We start from the raw sequence: 18,297 nt of genomic DNA, 5'->3' as shown, positions 1-18,297 counted from the left end.
GGGTGCTGCATTGGATTTGTTGGCTTGTTCTTGACATATGAATTACTTATTAGATGTTTCTATCTTTGAATCTAGATTTATTATCACATGATTTGCGACTAAGCTGTTGTGGATTCTCTCTCTTGCTATGCTCTTTTTAATTTTGTGGTTAAAATCCTCATTTTCTTCTTTCTCAAGATCAATTATTTGCTTGATTATTTTGCAAAAAGAGCAAATTTTTTGGTCAAATCTTATCTTTCAGATAGGTTTTCTTGGTGTTATTGATTGTTTTGTTCAAAATGATTTCTTTTTCTTAATACGTTTTATGGATGATTTGGTTTGCCACAAGAACTCTTATTTGGATCTCAATCATGGTCAAACCAAAACCCAATGCCCCATTGCTCCAATTATCACCCTCCCATCTCCTTGATTTCAAGCAATTCATCAAACTCAAATTTGTCAAGCTTGGTTACCACTGCTTGATTAGTCATGAGATGTGCCTTTACTTCTAACCCCTTGTCATCATCGTTGTTGTCTAGGTTTCCACCTTATTTATGGAGGACCTTCATGACCTTTGGGATTATCACTGGTTCAATATCGTACTCCATGCTTCTGATACCAAATGATAAGACTCTAAAGTCTTATCGTCGCTCTGATACCAAATGATAAGACCCTAAAGTCTTATCGTCGCTCTGATACCAATTGATAAGACCTTACGATCTTATCGTAAAAGAAAGGGGAGAAAAGGAAATGATAATGATCGCTTCGAGGGGATCGGCCTCCTTGATCGCTTCGAGGGGATCGGCCCTCCTTGATAATTTTGAGGGGATCGGCCTACTAGGTTTTGTCCATAGAGTAGAATAATATTTCATTGATTGATTCATTGAATGTTTATAGAGTTCCACCTATAGTCCACCAAGACTTGGACTCTTAATAATAAATAAATATTAAATAAATCTCTACCCAGCTCTAACTGAACTAAACATACTCAATAAACAACTGGACTAAACAGACTCAATAAACATTATTCAAAACCTCAGAAAAAGGGTCCTAATAGTTCCTCTATCTTCAAATCAGCCTTGTCCTCAAGGCTGAGCAGCATCAATCTCGGGGAACTTCTCTTTCAGCACTTTAGTCATAGACTATCTGCAAACGCATCACAACCCGTTGATCAAGTATGGTCTCCACTTTTTAATAGTGTAAGCAACATGTCGGTCTTTCAATTTAGTAATTGTTACAAGAAACTCCTCGCCTTTGCTATCATAAGTTAAAATTCGTCCATCAACGATTTTTACTTCGAATCTATCATAGCCTTCAATGTGCTAAGCTAATCGGGCTGCAACTTTCCTATCCATAAAATTATTAGTGCTGCACGTATCAATCAAAATAGTGACAGGTTGATGCTTCAAAGTTTCTCTGACTTTCATAGTTTGTGGGTTAGCATAGTCAGCCAATGCATGCACTATTTATGTGATGGCTTCAATATCTTCATTAGTTTCCACACCTTCATAATTAGAGTTCAACTCTTCTGCTTTTGGTTCCTCTCTAATTGGTTCAATCATCAGATGTTGCCCTTGTTTACTTTGGTGCTTTATACTCCACTTTTCATCATAGTGCAAACCTCTTGCTAATCTTTCCTTACTAATTTTTTTCTCATGTAGATGTGCAAATGAGATCGCAACTATCATAGTACGAGGTTGACGAGCCTTAACTTCACACCGGATCTTCGGATTAAGCCCTTCAATAAATGTATCCAGAAGTTGTCGTTCCGACCAATCTCTAGCTTGATTTGATAATCTTTCAAACATACTATGATATTCCAACACTGTAGATGTTTGATGAATTTTGGCGAGCTGACCATCAACATTCTCATTTTCGGATGGGCCAAATCGAACAAGAAGCCCTCTTTTGAACTTCTCCCATGAAGGAACTCCGTAAACAGTTTCATACCAATCGTACCACTGGAGTGCATCTTCATCAAGCTGGATTGAGGTTATTTCCATCTTAGATTCTTCTAGAGTTCTATGAAAATTGAAAAAATTTTCTGCCCTAGAGATCCAACTGGTCAGATCTTCATCTTTCCATCTTAGAAATTCTACCTTTATGTGTAAGTAGTTTGTGTCACAATCTTGGGGCATTTTTTTCTGTATTTTCATATCTGTGCAACGTAGAACTTGAGCCCCCATTTTGTTGAAATTTGCTGAGGCTCTCCAATAGGCTCTTTTTGAAATCATTAAGTATTTCTTATAGTCGGTTCTCAATTCTGATTTCCAATGCTTCCATTTGTGCTTTCACTGAGTTATCAATGGCCATTGCGTAAGATTGCAAACCTGTAATCTCAACTCATATTTTTGGTGTCGATCAAGGGCATCAACACTGTTGATGCGAAGTTGCTGAGGAGGTGGACGCCGAGGACAGTGCTGCGGTTGCTGTGTTGGAGGAAGAGTAGCTGCCCTATTTTCTATCGTTGCGTTGGGTGAGAGCGCCAGGGTTGGAAGGCGACTACGTTGATGTGGCTGTAGCTGCTGCGACCCAAGGGGCGATCGCCGAGCAACGGGGTTGAGGCTGCAATGATGGCAACCTATGGTGATGGCAACTTGTGGTTGTGGTAGTTACCGCACAACGAGGAGGGGAGGTTTCTGGCTGAGGGCTGGGAGGCTGCGTGCAGGTTGAAGGCTGGGTGGTTGTGGTGGCGTTTGACAAGGTCAAGAGGCAGCAGAGGGTCCGACGGCTGCGGTAGTAGAGGATGCTCTATTGTTGATGTTGGTGGAGGAGAGGAATCAACGTTTGCCACTGCAACCCAAAGGGAGGCAGCTAGGGTTGCGATTGGGGGGTGGCCAACGGTGATCGAGCGGTGGCAAGGCGGCTAGGAAAAGTGGTGGTGACGCGGCGGGGGACAAGGGCAATCGGCGAGTTGCTCTGTTTCGGTCGCCGCAAGGAGGGCGACAACCGACAACTGCGACTGCGACCCAAGGGGAGGCGGGCGGCGGTGGAGAGGCAGCGGTGGTGGCGCGGCTGGGAGCAACGTCACCAACGATCGCCGAGGAGGAGAGGTCGAGCGGTTGCGTTGTGACGCAATGTCATGAACGGTCGTGACAGCAAGGGGAGGCGGGCGGCGGTGGAGAAGGAGGCGACGGTGGTGGCTCATGTGGGAGGCGACGGGCGACGTTGGCCTTTGGCCAGTAAGCGGGGCAATGGTGGTCACTGGTCGGATAGCAGTAGTGGCGGGTGGGCTGGCCAGAAGCAAGGGAAGGCTGCGGTTTGGGAAGCAAGGGAGTGGCCGCGGGTGTCTCCTTTTTTTTTTTTTTGAGATAGCTGCGGTAATACTGCAGTGAGAATGCTAAGGATCGCCGCTCTGATACCAAATGATAAGATCCTAAAGTCTTATCATCGCTCTGATACCAAATGATAAGATCCTAAAATTTTATCGTCACTCTGATACCAAATGATAAGACCCTAAAGTTTTATCGTCGCTCTGATACCAATTGATAAGACCCAACGGTCTTATCGTCGAAGAAAGGGAAGAAAAGAGAATAATAATGATCGCTTCGAGGTGATCGACCCTCCTTGATCACTTCGAGGGGATCGGCCTCCTAAGGTTTGTCCATAGAGTGGAATAACATTTCATTGATTGATTCATTTAAAGAAAGGGTTACATCACTATTTATAAAGTTCCACCTAGAGTCCACCAAGACTTGGACTCTTAATAATAAATATATATTAAATAAATATCTATTCAATTTTAACTGAACTAAACAGACTCAATAAACAACTGGACTAAACAGACTCAAAAAGGATCCTAACAGCTTCTTATCTTTCTTTTTACTATCTAATTAAGAGTTTTCAATCAAAATGAGAGTCAACAAAGAAGTTTTAATTTGAGTAAAATAAAAAACCTGAATGGATATTAAAATAATCATTTTAACCATCTATGTCATATCAATCTAGCATATAATGTCACAGGTTGTGTCTTCAACCGACACGTTATAAAAAAATAGGATCAATTGTTTCACTTTCATAACTATAAAGATCATAATATAAATCTTAAAGGATATAGACTACGATGCTAAGAAGATCCAAGTATAGGATTAATATGTAAATAGCCTTGAATCACAATCTATCTGCCAACATAAATGGGCTTATTATGGCCACACTATCATGAGGCAATAAGCAATAGTAAAAGGCACACAAATAAAGCACATGGTGTGATGTATGTTGCCTGACCACCCCTCGTATGGTTGATTCTGCTTTGACAGCGAGAGCGACGGTGACTCTCTTATGACACATGCTAGAGAATGTGCACCTTGATAGTATGACCCTTGCAAAAAAAATAATAATAATAATATCAAGCAATCACTAAATATATTCCTCGGCCTCCCATTTAGAGTTTTCACCATTCGAAGGGAGTCAAATTGAATCCATATATTCTTAAAACCTCATTTCATTATGATAGGGATGATTTTATTCCATGTCAGCTCATTTATCACTAAGGCTAGCACCCAAACAAAGCTCCAAATCATCAGCCTTCAAATAACATTGTAGTACGTCTTGATAACCGCTCTACCTTATCAAGATCAGGGAGTGGTTCACTTAATCTTATCCCAGATCGGTTAGTAAGAAGGCCTAGGGATCAGGCATAAAAAGGAACATAGCAACTCACGTTGAGGGGAGGCAATTCTCTATATACTTAATCTTATAATTTATACCACTGTTTTCTCCCATTCGTCGACTTAAGCATCAGAGGGGTCATGTCAGGCGACCCTCGATGTCAGCCTATCATATAGGATTATCGACAGACAAGAGACGACCCTGTTATCAGGATGTAACCATGCAATCGTAAGATATACCATCTTTCGAGAACACTCTGATGACTAACCCTGAGAGGGAACCTTGCAACCAAGAGGATGGTCTCAGACCAGTTACTCAATCATCCCGAATTAGGTCCTCACCGATAGGACTGCTTCTAATGAAGCCAACCATTCAGTTTTGCTTCACCAAATCTCCCACATTAGCTAGAAAAGAGGCACCTGGACAAGCTTATACATTTGATAGTGGATAAACCGTATCGACCATACTCATGACACCATAATTTTGATGCTAGAAGGAGGGTCAAACGTCACATGCACACCATTCTATCGCTCTTCCTAGTGAACACTTAAGACAAGGAGGGCACTTCCACTTTTTCCCAAGGGGCGGAGGTGAGCCCCATGCTTACCTTGTCAAAAGTGCCCCTCAAGCTTCGGTGTCAGGGCCAAGCATTTGTGGCTTCACACTCCTATCGCACCCTAGGCAACACCGACCCTTGACCCTTTTAAGCCAGCGCATAGCCTTCCTCGCTTGTGCAAGAGCCAGAGCCTGACACTTGATGACTCCCCAAGGGATGCTCCGACGCCAACCGAGGCTTAGAGGCTCTTACCCCATGAAGTAGTAAGGTGAAGAGAGGAGGAAGGATTCAAAACAATCCTGACCTGTTCATGAATCGTCCTAGAAGGTGAATAGCATATTCTGAAAAGATCTTTATTAAATTAGATAAAATGAGTTACAAGAGAGGCCATAAAACAAGAGCTAACAAAAAAATAAAACAAGGGTCACTAGGACCTAGTAGCATCAGGTAGGAGGTGGCAGAGCCAGAGGAGGCATCGGGCGATCGTCAAATAAAACCTTTGCGGGAGTAAGCACTTTGGTGTCCGAGGGAAGCTATACGTAAGGATCCTTATAGACCTTGAGTTTGGGATACCTCGCCTTGAAGTGACCAGTGGCGATCTAGTATCCGATCTCATAAATAACCTGGCTAGACCACCGAAGGCCACATCAGAACTCCTTGGATTTATTGTAGAAGGCCATGACCCTCCTCTCCCGCTCGGAGGCCTAGTTCTTCTCCTCCTCCTAGGCCCCTTTCGCCTCCTCGGTTGCCAGACAAGTGACCACTGGCTCGTCGGAGTGGGCCGACAACCACTGCCTCCCCTCTTTGATGGCCTTGCCTAGTTTCCATCGAGTATCTTTTAGCTCTTTGCAGCCTCATCTTTGGTGGCAACCACCACCTCCTGAGCCTCCTTAACTTGTGCCCTTCATCGACACGGTGGAGGGCTAGGCTCATAACCAAGGATAATTTAAAGGTCTCGACCTTCACCTTCCTATGGGCCTTTGCGAGATGATGCTTTACCTCCTCAACTTCAAGGTGGGTCGAAGTCAATTGTGAGAATAACTTCACCACCCAGGCCTCCATCATCCTATTTTCTTCTACAGGCCACTCCGCTTGGGCTTGCAGGCAAGAGTTGGCTTTATTGGGAAATATGAGGTGACATCACATGTGAAGTAAAAAAATAAAAAATAAAATCCCAGAATTTTTTGTAAAAAAATAAGGTTTCATCGTCGTGTAAAGATTAGTTCGCAAAAACCCATAAAACAAAAAAACTACGCATATAAGAAAGATACATTACCTAGGAATATCGTATATCCTTGAAAACCTATAGATCTATGGGAGAGGATGAAGGTGGTTAATTGTCCTCCTCTCTAGTGGTGATCCACATGGTAGGGGCTACGAAGACGCCCCTCAAATCGCTATACAATCCTCCTCGCTGCATGCACCACACAATAAAAAAGGGGTTGCCCCTTCTTGATATCCACACACCCCAAATAGAAGCTGCAGGTTAAGGAGAAGAGGGAGAGAGGAGAATAGGAGGTGGCAACCAAAAAGAACCTAGCCCATGACCATTTTGTTCCCTTTTATTTATAGAGGCCCGTTGTCAACTTAACCCTAATAGATCCTATTATATTGCGTACTAGATCTCTATCTAACTACCAAAGCCTCCTAGATTAGTTGGTTGTACCAAATAATCTCTTATTGGCTTATACCACTATTGGGAAACATCTTTGGGGGCGACATCACATGTGCAACGGAAGAACAAGAAAACAAAATCCCCGATTCCCAAAGAGATGTTCGTCGTCGTGCGAAGATTGGCGCGCAAAATTCACGAAACTGAAAAACTACGTATATAATAGATTGTGTTACCTAGGGAGATCGTATATCCCTGTTTCCTTCCTTATGAGAGGGTGAAAGAGGTCAAGCGTCCTCCTTTCTAGCGGTGATCCGCACAGCAGGGCTACGACGACGCTCCTAAAAACTCTAGGCCTGCTCTGAGGTGGAGAGGGGAAGGAGAATAGGAGAGGCAAGCAAAGGCTATGGCTTATGAGGCTCTGAATCCCTTCTATTTATAGAGGTCCCCTATCAAACCCTAATATATCCTCCCCTAGTGGGTATTGGATATGCATCCAATAACTCAAGTCTTTTAGATTAGTGGATCTCTATCCAATAATCTCTCATGGGCTCTTATTGGATCTCGTCCATGGGATCCAATAATTCAGGGGCTTATTCGATATCCAATAAGACAAGGGCTCCGTCGGATATCTCATATCCGAACCTCTACTCATCGCAATACCTACCATATGTGTGTGACCCTCTAGGCCCAATATCGAGTTGGCCATGAGTCAAACCTGTCAAAACTCCTTCTAATTCAGTGAATTATTATTTCTGTAATAATTCACTCGACTCATCGACTACGGACGTACTAGGCCACTACGCCGTAGTCCCTAGACGATACAGGGGAATCCAATCTATTGGACCTGTCTGTCCTTAGTTACTGTGTACATATAGTCCCTCATCTATCTAATATCCCAGAGACTGTATATCGAGCATGGTGCTGTTAGACCCATACGGTTTCTACTCAGGTCTCGCTCTAATCGGATTCTCCTGGAGAACCCTTTTTCTCTCAACCCGAATGACCCTGGCCAGGATTTGTCTCAGCAAGAATGCATGAGATATTCCTCTCATGATGCCGAGAGTGGATAATCCTTTATCGACACTCAATAGCCCTCGTAAGGTCGACTACCACTCCCAATGACCAGCTGTACTAGATATAGGATAGTCAAACCTATAAGTTTGGTATCAAAGAGAGGAGCACTCATACAGGACATCCTTGGTGTCTCAAGTCTAAGGACCAGATATATCACTAGGACTACGAAATTGCTGTCTGACAATAAGGCATCATTAATCATCCAGCATTTCATAAGCGATCATTAGTGAACTCATTCTCCAATTGCACTTGTGCTGTATCCCTAGTGTCCCTACACGAGCAGCTATGAGACCACCTGCATCCATCATATGGACGGGTATACAGCACACCAGTCTGTCCGGTTATCACGATGTCCCTCTCGAGTAACCTATGACTGGGATTATTTAGGATATGTGTTTAAAGGTGAATCGATCTAATTTTCGTGATCTCATCATGATTCGATTCCCATTGCACAAATCCAAGGACATCACTATATATATATATATATATATATATATATATATATATATATATATATATATATATATATATATATATATATATATATATATATATATATATATATATATATATATATATATATATATATATATATATATATGCAATAGTTATAAAGTGATATATGCCAAAATATAATAAGAAAAAAGATTCAGTATCAAGTCACACGTGCCATCACTCACGTGATTGGCTTGCTGGGCACCTATGAGTAGCAATTAGATCTCATCCATAGGATCTAATAATTTAGGGGCTCTAGCGGAGATCTCATATTTGAACCTCTACTCGTCGTAACACCTACCATATGTGTATGGCCCTCTAGGCCCAATATCGAGCTGGTCGTGAGTTATAACTATCAAAACTCTTTTTGACTCAATGAATTATTATCCTCATGATAATTTACTCGACTCATCGACTATAAACGTACTAGGCCACTACGCCGTAATTTCTAGACGATACAGGAGAATCCAATCCTTTGGACATATCTGTCCTCAATTATAGTGTATCTACTGTCACTCATTCATCTAATACTCTAGAGATTGTATATCAGGTATGATGCTGTCAGACCCATATAGTTTCTACTCGAGTCTCGCTTTAATCAGATTCTCCCAGAGAATTTTTTTTCTCTCAATCTGAATGATTATAGCTAGGGATTTGTCTGAGCAAGAATACATGAGATATCCTTCTTATAACACCCAGAAAAGATAATCCTCTATAAATACTTAATAGTCCTCGTAATGTTAGCTACCACTCTCGATGACCGGCTATGTTAGATCTGAAACTTTCAGGCCTATAAGTCTGGTATCAAAGAGTTGACTCATACAGAATATCCTTAGTATCTTAAGTCTAAGGACCAGATATACCACTAGAATGATGAAATAGCTATTTAACAATAAGACATCATCAACCATCCAACATTCCATGAGCGAATTAATTAGTGAACTCATTTTCCAATGAGCACCTACATTGTATGCCTAGTATTCTCACATGAGCAATTATGAGACCAATCGCCTCCATCATATAAATGAGTATATAATATACCAATTTGACCGGTTATCTTAATATTCCTCTCGAGTAACTTATGACCAAGATTATTTAGAGTCTATGTTTAAAGGCGTCTCATTATCGTGATCTCATCACAATCCGATTTCTATTACACAGATCTATGGACATCAATATATATACATATACATACATATATGTATGTATATGTATATATATATACATATACATACATATATGTATATATATGTATATATATATATGTATATATATGTATATATATATATGTATATATATGTATATATATATATGTATATATGTATATATATACATATATATATATATATATATAATAATAATAATAATAATAATAATAATAATAATAATAATAAAGATTGTGTATCATGTCACACGTGTCATCACTCACGTGATTAGCTTGCAGAACAGTTATGACTAGCATAACCCTGCCTCCACGATGTCGATAGAGAGGCAGAACCCCCTAGGGAGATGGTGGAAAGAACGAACCTTATCCCTAGGGATAGATAAGATAAACTCCAACAGAACCCGAAAATGGTTGCGTAGTGCCTCCAACTACTGTGAGGTTACCATGGAATTACAATTGTGGGCCTCCCTTGTTTGCACCAAGTTCTATGGGACAATGGGAGTCTCAGAAAGCTTGATCCCTACAGATAGAGATCTTACCTCAACCACCTTCCAAGAGGAGGCGATCGACCTTTCGATGCCCCGTCGGCATCGAGATAGAGGATGAAAGGCAATCGGAAGATTGTCGCCCGCAAACGATAACTCCAAAGGAGAAGATGGATTTTTGTAGGAGGAAGAAGACATCTTAGCCTGCACTAAAGTGTTTAATAGCCAACAGCAAAAATAGCGAGAAAGGAGAGCAGGATAATACCGTATAAAGGTAACTCTCTACCCAAGAGGCATTAATTTGATATAATGACATGCCTAGGGACCACGTGAGCAATGATGGTGAAGATTGTATCACCTGTCATAGTTGGTCTCATAGTTGCTTGTGTGATGACACTAGGGCTATAGTGCAGGTGCTCATTGGAGAATGAGTTCATTGATCGATCCACTCACAGAATGTTCGATGGTTAATGATACCTCATTATCAGACATCAATTCTATTATCGTAGTGGTGTATTTAGTCCTTAGACTTGAGACACCAAGGATGTCTTGTATAAGTACTACATTCTTGATATTGGATTTATAGGCTTCGAAGTTTCAAATCTAGTACAATCGGTTATTGGGAGTGGTAGTCAACCTTATGAGGACTATTAAGTGTCGATAGATGATCATCAACTCTCGGTGTCATGAGAGTAATATCTCATTTGTTCTTGCTCAGACAAATTCATGGCTAGGGTCATTCAGATTGAGAGATAAAGAGTTCTCCGGAAGAATCCAATTAGAGCGAGACTCGAGTAGAAACCATATTGGTCTAACAGCACCATGCTTAGTATACGGTCTTTCAGATATTAGATGGATGAGAGACTATATATACACGGTAATTGAGGACAGACAAGTTTAATGGATTGAATTTTCCTGTATCGTTTGTGGACTATGACGTAGTGGTCTAGTACATCCATAATCGATGAGTCGAGTGAATTATTATGAAAATAATAATAATTTACAAAGCCAAAAAGAGTTTTGACATGTACGACTCATTGCCAGCTTGATATTGGGCCTATAGGGTCACACACATATGGTAGGCGTTGCGATCAGTAGAGGTTCAAATGCGAGATATCCGTCAAAACTCTTGTCTTATTGGATATACAATAAGCCCATGAATTATTGGATCCTATAGATGAGATCTAATAAGAGCCAATAAGAGATTATTGGATAGAGATACACTAATATAAGAGACTTGGGTAGTTAGATAAAAATCAAATACCCAAAAGGGCAGGATCCATTAAGGTTAAGTTGACAAAGAGCCTCTATAAATAGGAGAGAACCAAACACCCATAGGCCAGAGGCTTCTTGGTTGCCAGCTCATATTCTCTTCTTCCCTTCTCCTCCTCAAATAGCAAGTGTGGAGATTTGGCCAGTGATTGGAGGAGGGCACTTGATCTCCTTCGTCCTCTCCTATAGATCTACAGGGACTCATGGATATACGATCTTCATAGGTAACACAACAATCTTACACATTGTTTTTAGTTTCGCAGATTTTACGCACCAATCTTCGCACGACGACGGACACATTTTTGAAAAATTTGAGGATTTTTATTTTCTTTTCTTCCGTTGTGTATGTGATGCCGCTCTTAAATTTCCCTATAGTGGTATCAGAGCCAGATTGTTTGTGCGAAAGATTAATTTTAAATTATGTGTGTTATGTTTTAGAAAATCTTGGTCAAACCAAAACCCAATGCCCCATTGCTCCAATTATCACCCTCCCATCTCCTTGATTTCAAGTAATTCATCAAATTCAAGGGATGTGCCTGTTCTTCTAACCCCTTGTCATCATTGTTATTGTCTAGGTGGAATCTATGAAGGACCTTTTGGGATCATCACTATTTCAATATCGGACTCTATGCTTCTTATTTTTCTTTTCAGTCTAATTTAGAGTTTTCAATCAAAATGAGAGTCAACTAAGAAGTTTTAATTTGACCAAAATAAAAAAAAAACTGAAGGGATATTAAAATAATTATTTTAACCATCGATGTCACATCAATTTTACACATAATATCACATGTTGTGTCGCAGTTGACACGTTAGAAAAAATGAGGTCAACTGTTTCACTTTCATAACTATGAAGATCATAATATAAATCTTAAAGTATATAGACTATAATATTACGAAGATCCAAGTATATGGTTAATATGTAAACAGCCTTAAATCACAATCTATCTGCCAACATTAATGGACTTATTATGGCCACACTATCATGAGGCAATAAGCAGTAGTAAAAGGCACACAAATAAAGCACGCGGTGTGATGTATGTTGCCCGACCACCTCTCGAATATTTCATGGTTGATTCAACTTGCTTAGATAGCGAGAGCGATGATGACTCTCTTTTCTTCCGACTCTTTCTCCTTGTGATCGGGTCCGAAACGAGCCCAAACTCGATTTGACTTTGTTGGCCTACACCGGAGATGAACTTGAGTCTAACTTAGCGCCTAATGGGATTACTTCCTAAACATTAATTTAGCTTTATATTTAGGTATCGATTCAACATAATTTTTATTTAAGAAAAATCATATATTAAAAACTAACTATAGGAATACAAAATACATGTAAGATTAGTTGTTATTCCATTGACAAGAGAAATATTTATTTCTTATGACACATGCTAGAGAATGTGCACCTCGATAGCATGAACTTACAAAAATAATAATAATAATAATATGAAGCAATCATTAAATATATTCAGACATCCATTCAAAGTTTTCACCATTCGATGGGAGTCAAATTGAATCAATATATTTTTAAAACCTCATTTCATTATGATAGGGATGATTTTGTCCCATGTCAGCTCATTTATCACGAAGGCCGGCACCCAAACAAAGCTCTAAATCATCAGTCTTAAAATAACATTATAGTTTATACTACTGTTTTCTCTCATTCGTTGACTTAAGCATCAGAGGGGTCGTGTCGGGCGACCCCTAGTGTCGGCCTATCATGTAGGATTATCGACAAACAGGAGACAACCCTGTTATCAGGATGTGACCATGTAACCGTAAGATAGACCATCTTTCGAGAACACTTGGATGACCAGCCCTGAGAGGGAACCTTGTAACCAAGAGGATGGTCTCAGACCGCTTACTCAGTCATCATGAATTGGGTCCTCACCGATAGGACTGCTTCTAACAGGGTCGACCATTCAGTTTTGCCTCACCAAATCTCCCACGTTAGCTAGAAAAGAGGTACCTAGATGAGCTTATACCTTCGACAGTGGACAAACCATGTCGATCATACTCATGACACCATCATTCTGGTGCTAGAAGGAGGGTCAAACGTCACAAGCACACCATTCTATCGCTCTTCCTAGTGAACGTTTAAGACAAGGAGGGCACTTTCTCTTTTTCCCAAGGGGTGGAGGTGAGCCCCATGCTTACCTTGTTAGAAGTGCCCCTCAAGCTTCAGTGTCAGGGGCTAGGCATTTATGGTTTCGCACTCCTACCACATCCTAGGCAACACCGGCCCTTGACCCTTTTAAGCCAGTGCATAGCCTTCCTCGCTTGTGCGAGAGCTGGAGCCCGACACTTGATGACTCCCCAAGGGATGCTCCGACGCCAATCGAGGCTTAGAGGCTCTTGCCCTATGAAGTAGTAAAGTGAAGAGAGGAGGAAGGATTCAAAACAATCCTGACCTGTTCATGAATCATCCTAAAAGGTGAATAGTATATTCTAAAAAGATCTTTATTAAATTGGATAAAATGAGTTATAAGAGAGGCCATAAAACAAAAGCTAACAAAAAAATAAAACAAGGGTCACTAGGATCTAGTAGCATCAGGTAGGAGGTGGCAGAGCCAGAGGAGACATCGAGCGATCGTCAAATAGAACCTTCACGAGAGTAGGCACTTTGGCGTTTGAGGGAAGCTCTGCGCAAGGATCCTTATCGACCTTGAGTTTAGGATACCTCACCTTGAAGTGACCAGTAGCGATCTAGTACCCGAACTCATACATAACCTGGCTAGACCGTCGAAGGTTGCATCAGAACTCCTTGGATTTATTGTAGAAGGCCACGTCCCTCCTCTCCCGCTCGGAGGCCTAGTTCTTCTCCTCCCCCTAGGCCCCTTTCGTCTCCTCGGTTGCCAGACAAGCAACCACCGGCTCGTCGGAGTGGGCCGACAGCCACTGCCTCCCCTCTTTGATGGCCTTGCCTAGTTTCCAGTGAGTATCTTTCAACTCTTTGCAGCCTCATCTTCGGTGGCAACCACCACCTCTTGAGCCTCCTCAACTTTTCCCTTCATCGGCACGGTGGAGGGCTAGGCTCATATCCAAGGATAATTTAAAGGTCTCGACCTTCACCTTCCTATGGGCCTTTGCGAGATGCTGCTCTACCTCCTCAACTTCAAGGTGGGTCCGAGTCAATTGTGAGGACAACTTCGCAACCCAAGCCTCTACCGCCCTCTTTTCTTCTACAGGCCACTCCGCTTGGGCTTGCAGGCAAGAGTTGGCTTTATTGGGAAATATGAGGTGACATCACATGTGCAGCAGAAGAACAAAAAATAAAATCCTAAATTTTTTTTGTAAAAAAATAAGATTTCATCGTCGTGTAAAGATTAGTTCGTAAAAACCCATAAAATAAAAAAACTACGCGTATAAGAAAGATATGTTACCTAGGAAGATCGTATATCCCTGAAAACCTATAGATCTATGGGAGAGGATGAAGGTGGTCAATTGTCCTCATATCTAGTGGTGATCCACATGGTAGGGGCTACGAAGACGTCCCTCAAATCGCTATACAATCCTCCTCGTTGCATGCACCACACAACAAAAAAGAGGTTGCCCCTTCTTGCTATCCACACACCCCAAATAGAGGCTATAGGTTGAGGAGAAGAGGGAGAGAGGAGAATAGGAGGTGGCATCCAAAAAGAACTTAACCCATGACCCTTTTGTTCCTTCCTATTTATAGAGGCTCATTGTTAACTTAACCCTAATGGATCCTATCATATTGGGTACTAGATCTCTATCCAACTACCAAAGCCTTTTAAATTAGTTGGTTTCTACCTAATAATCTCTTATTGGCTCTTATTGGATCTCATCCATAGGATCTAATAATTCAAGGGTTTATTGGATATCCAATAAGATAGGGGCTCCAATGGAGATCTCATATTCGAACATCTACTCGTTGTAACACCTACCATATGTGTGTAGCCCTCTAGACAAATATCAAGCTGGTCGTGAGTCATAACTGTCAAAACTCTTTCTGACTCAATAAATTATTATCCTCATAATGATTTACTCGACTCATCGACTACAAACGTACTAGGCCACTACGCCGTAGTCCCAAGACGATACAAGAGAATCCAATCCTTTGGACATATCTGTCCTCAATTATAATGTACCTACGATTACTCATTCATCTAATACTCTAGAGATTGTATATCAGGCATGATGCTATCAGGCCTATATAGTTTCTACTCGAGTCTCGCTCTAATCAGATTCTCCCATAGAACTTTTTTTCTCTCAATCTGAATGATCATAGCTAGGGATTTATCTGAGCAAGAATACATGAGATATTTTTTTATAACACCGAGAACAGATAATCCTCTATCGACACTTAATAGTCCTCGTAATGTTGGCTACCACTCTCGATGACCGGCTATGTTAGATTTGAAACTTCCAGACCTATAAGTCTGGTATCAAAGAGTTGACTCATACAGGATATCCTTAGTATCTCAAGTCTAAGGACCAGATACATCACTAAAATAATGGAATTACTATTTAACAATAAGACATCATTAACCATCTATCATTCCATGAGCGAATTAATCAGTGAACTCATTTTTCAATGAGAATCTACATTGTATCCCTAGTATTCTCACATGAGCAACTATGAGATCAATCGCCTCTATCATATAGATGGGTATATAGTATACTAGTTTGTCTGATTATCTCAATATTCCTTTCGAGTAACCTATGACCATGATTATTTAGGGTCTGTGTTTAAAGGCGAATCGGTCTCATTATCGTGATCTCATCATAATCCGATTTCTATTACTCAGATCTATGAACATCAAAATATATATATATATATATATATATATATATATATATATATATATATATATATATATATATATATATAATAATAGTAATAATAATAAAAAAAAAGACTATGTATCATGTCATACATGTCATCACTAGCATAACCCTGCCTCCACGATGTCGATAAAGAGGTAGAACCCCCCGGGGAGATGGTGGAAAGAACGAACCTTATTCCTAGGGATAGACAAGATAAACTCTAATAGAACCCGAAAATGGTTGTGTAGTGCCTCCAACTACTGCAAGGTTACCATGGAATTACAATTGTGGGCCTCCCTCATTTGCACTAAGTTCTATGGGACCATGAGAGTCTTAGAAAGCTTGATCCCTACAGATAAAGATCTTACCTCAACCACCTTTCAAGAGGAGGCGGTTGACCTTTCAACGCCCTATCGGCACCGAGATAGAGGATGAAAGGCAATCGAAAGATTGTCGCCCCGTAGACGATAACTCTAAAGGAGAAGATGGATTTTTGTAGGAGGAAGAAGACATCTTAGCCTGCACTGAAGTGTTTGATAGCCAACAGCAAAAATAGCGAGAAAGGAGAGCAGGAGAATACCGTATAAAGATAAATCCCTACTCAAGAGGCATTAATTTGATATCATGACATGCCTAGGTTCCACGTGAGTAATGATGGTGGAGATTGTATTGCCTGTTATAGTTGGTCTCATAGTTGCTCGTGTGGGGATACTAGGGCTATAGTGCAGGTGCTCATTGGAGAATAAGTTTATTGATTGATTCACTCACGGAATATTGGATGGTTAATGATATCTTATGGTTAGACATCAATTTCATTGTCGTAGTGGTGTACCTAGTCCTTAGACTTGAGAAACCAAGGATGTCTTGTATAAGTATTACATTCTTGATACTAGATTTATAGGCTTGGAAGTTCCAAATCTAGCACAATCGGTTATCGGGAGTGGTAGCCAACCTTACGAGAACTATTAAGTGTCAATAGATGATCATTAACTCTCGGTGTCATGAGAGTAATATCTCATGTATTCTTACTCAGACAAATCCATGGCCAGGGTCATTCAGATTGAGAGACAAAGAGTTCTTCGGGAGAATCCAGTTAGAGCGAGACTCGAGTAGAAATTGTATTGGTCTGATAGCACCATGCCTAGTATATAGTCTCTCGGATATTAGATGGATGAGAGACTATATATATATGATAATTGAGGACAGACAAGTTCAATGGATTGAATTTTTTTATATCGTTTGTGGATTGTGGCGTAGTGGTCTAGTACGTCCACAATCGATGAGTCAAGTGAACTTCATAATAATTCACAAAGTCAGAAGGAGTTATGATATGTATGACTCATGGCCAGCTCGATATTGGGCCTATAGGGTCATACGCATTTGGTAGGCGTTGCGATCAGTAGAGGTTCAAATGCGAGATATCCGTCAAAGCCCTTGTCTTATTAAATATACAATAAGCCCCTGAATTATTGAATCATATGGATGAGATCTAATAAGAGCTAATGAGAGATTATTGGATATAGATACACTAATATAAGAGACTTGGGTAGTTAGATGAAAATCCAATACCCAAAAGGGCAGGATCCATTAAGGTTAAGTTGACAAAGGACCTCTATAAATAGGAGAGAACCAAACACCCATAGGCCAGAGGCTTCTTGGTTGCCACCTCCTATTCTCTTATTCCATTCTCCTCCTCAAATAGCAAGTGTGGAGATTTGGGCAGTAATTGGAGGAGCATCATCGCAGCCCTAATATGTGGATCACAGCTAGAAAAGATGGCACTTGACCTCCTTCATCCTCTCCTATAAATTTGTAGGGATTTAGGGATATATGATCTTCATAGATAACAAAACAATCTCACACATGATTTTTAGTTTCGTGGATTTTGCGTATCAATCTTCGCACGATGGCAGACACTTTTTTAAAAAATTTGAGGATCTTTATTTTTTTTCTTCCATTGTATATGTGATGCCGCTCCTAGATTTCCCTATAGTGGTATAAGAGCCAGGTTGTTTGTGTGAAAGATTGGTTTTGAATTGCATGTGTTGTGTTTTAGAAAATCTTTTGACGTTAAAATTATTGACGCAAAAGCGAGAAAGGGCAATAATTGTTATTGCCCTTACTGCCATCATAGATGGCAGTGCTGCCAATCTGCGTGCAGGTGCATGAAAGCGGAAGCATGCCTAGAGTAGCAAGTCGCTGACATGCTTGTGGCAGGCTTGCGATCGGTGTAGGGCTAGCAGCCTGCAAGTGGGGCACC

This window comes from Musa acuminata, chromosome BXJ1-7, assembly GCF_036884655.1.
Source record: "Musa acuminata AAA Group cultivar baxijiao chromosome BXJ1-7, Cavendish_Baxijiao_AAA, whole genome shotgun sequence".
Lineage (NCBI taxonomy): Eukaryota > Viridiplantae > Streptophyta > Magnoliopsida > Zingiberales > Musaceae > Musa > Musa acuminata.
Note: the sequence above shows the minus strand (reverse complement) of the source record.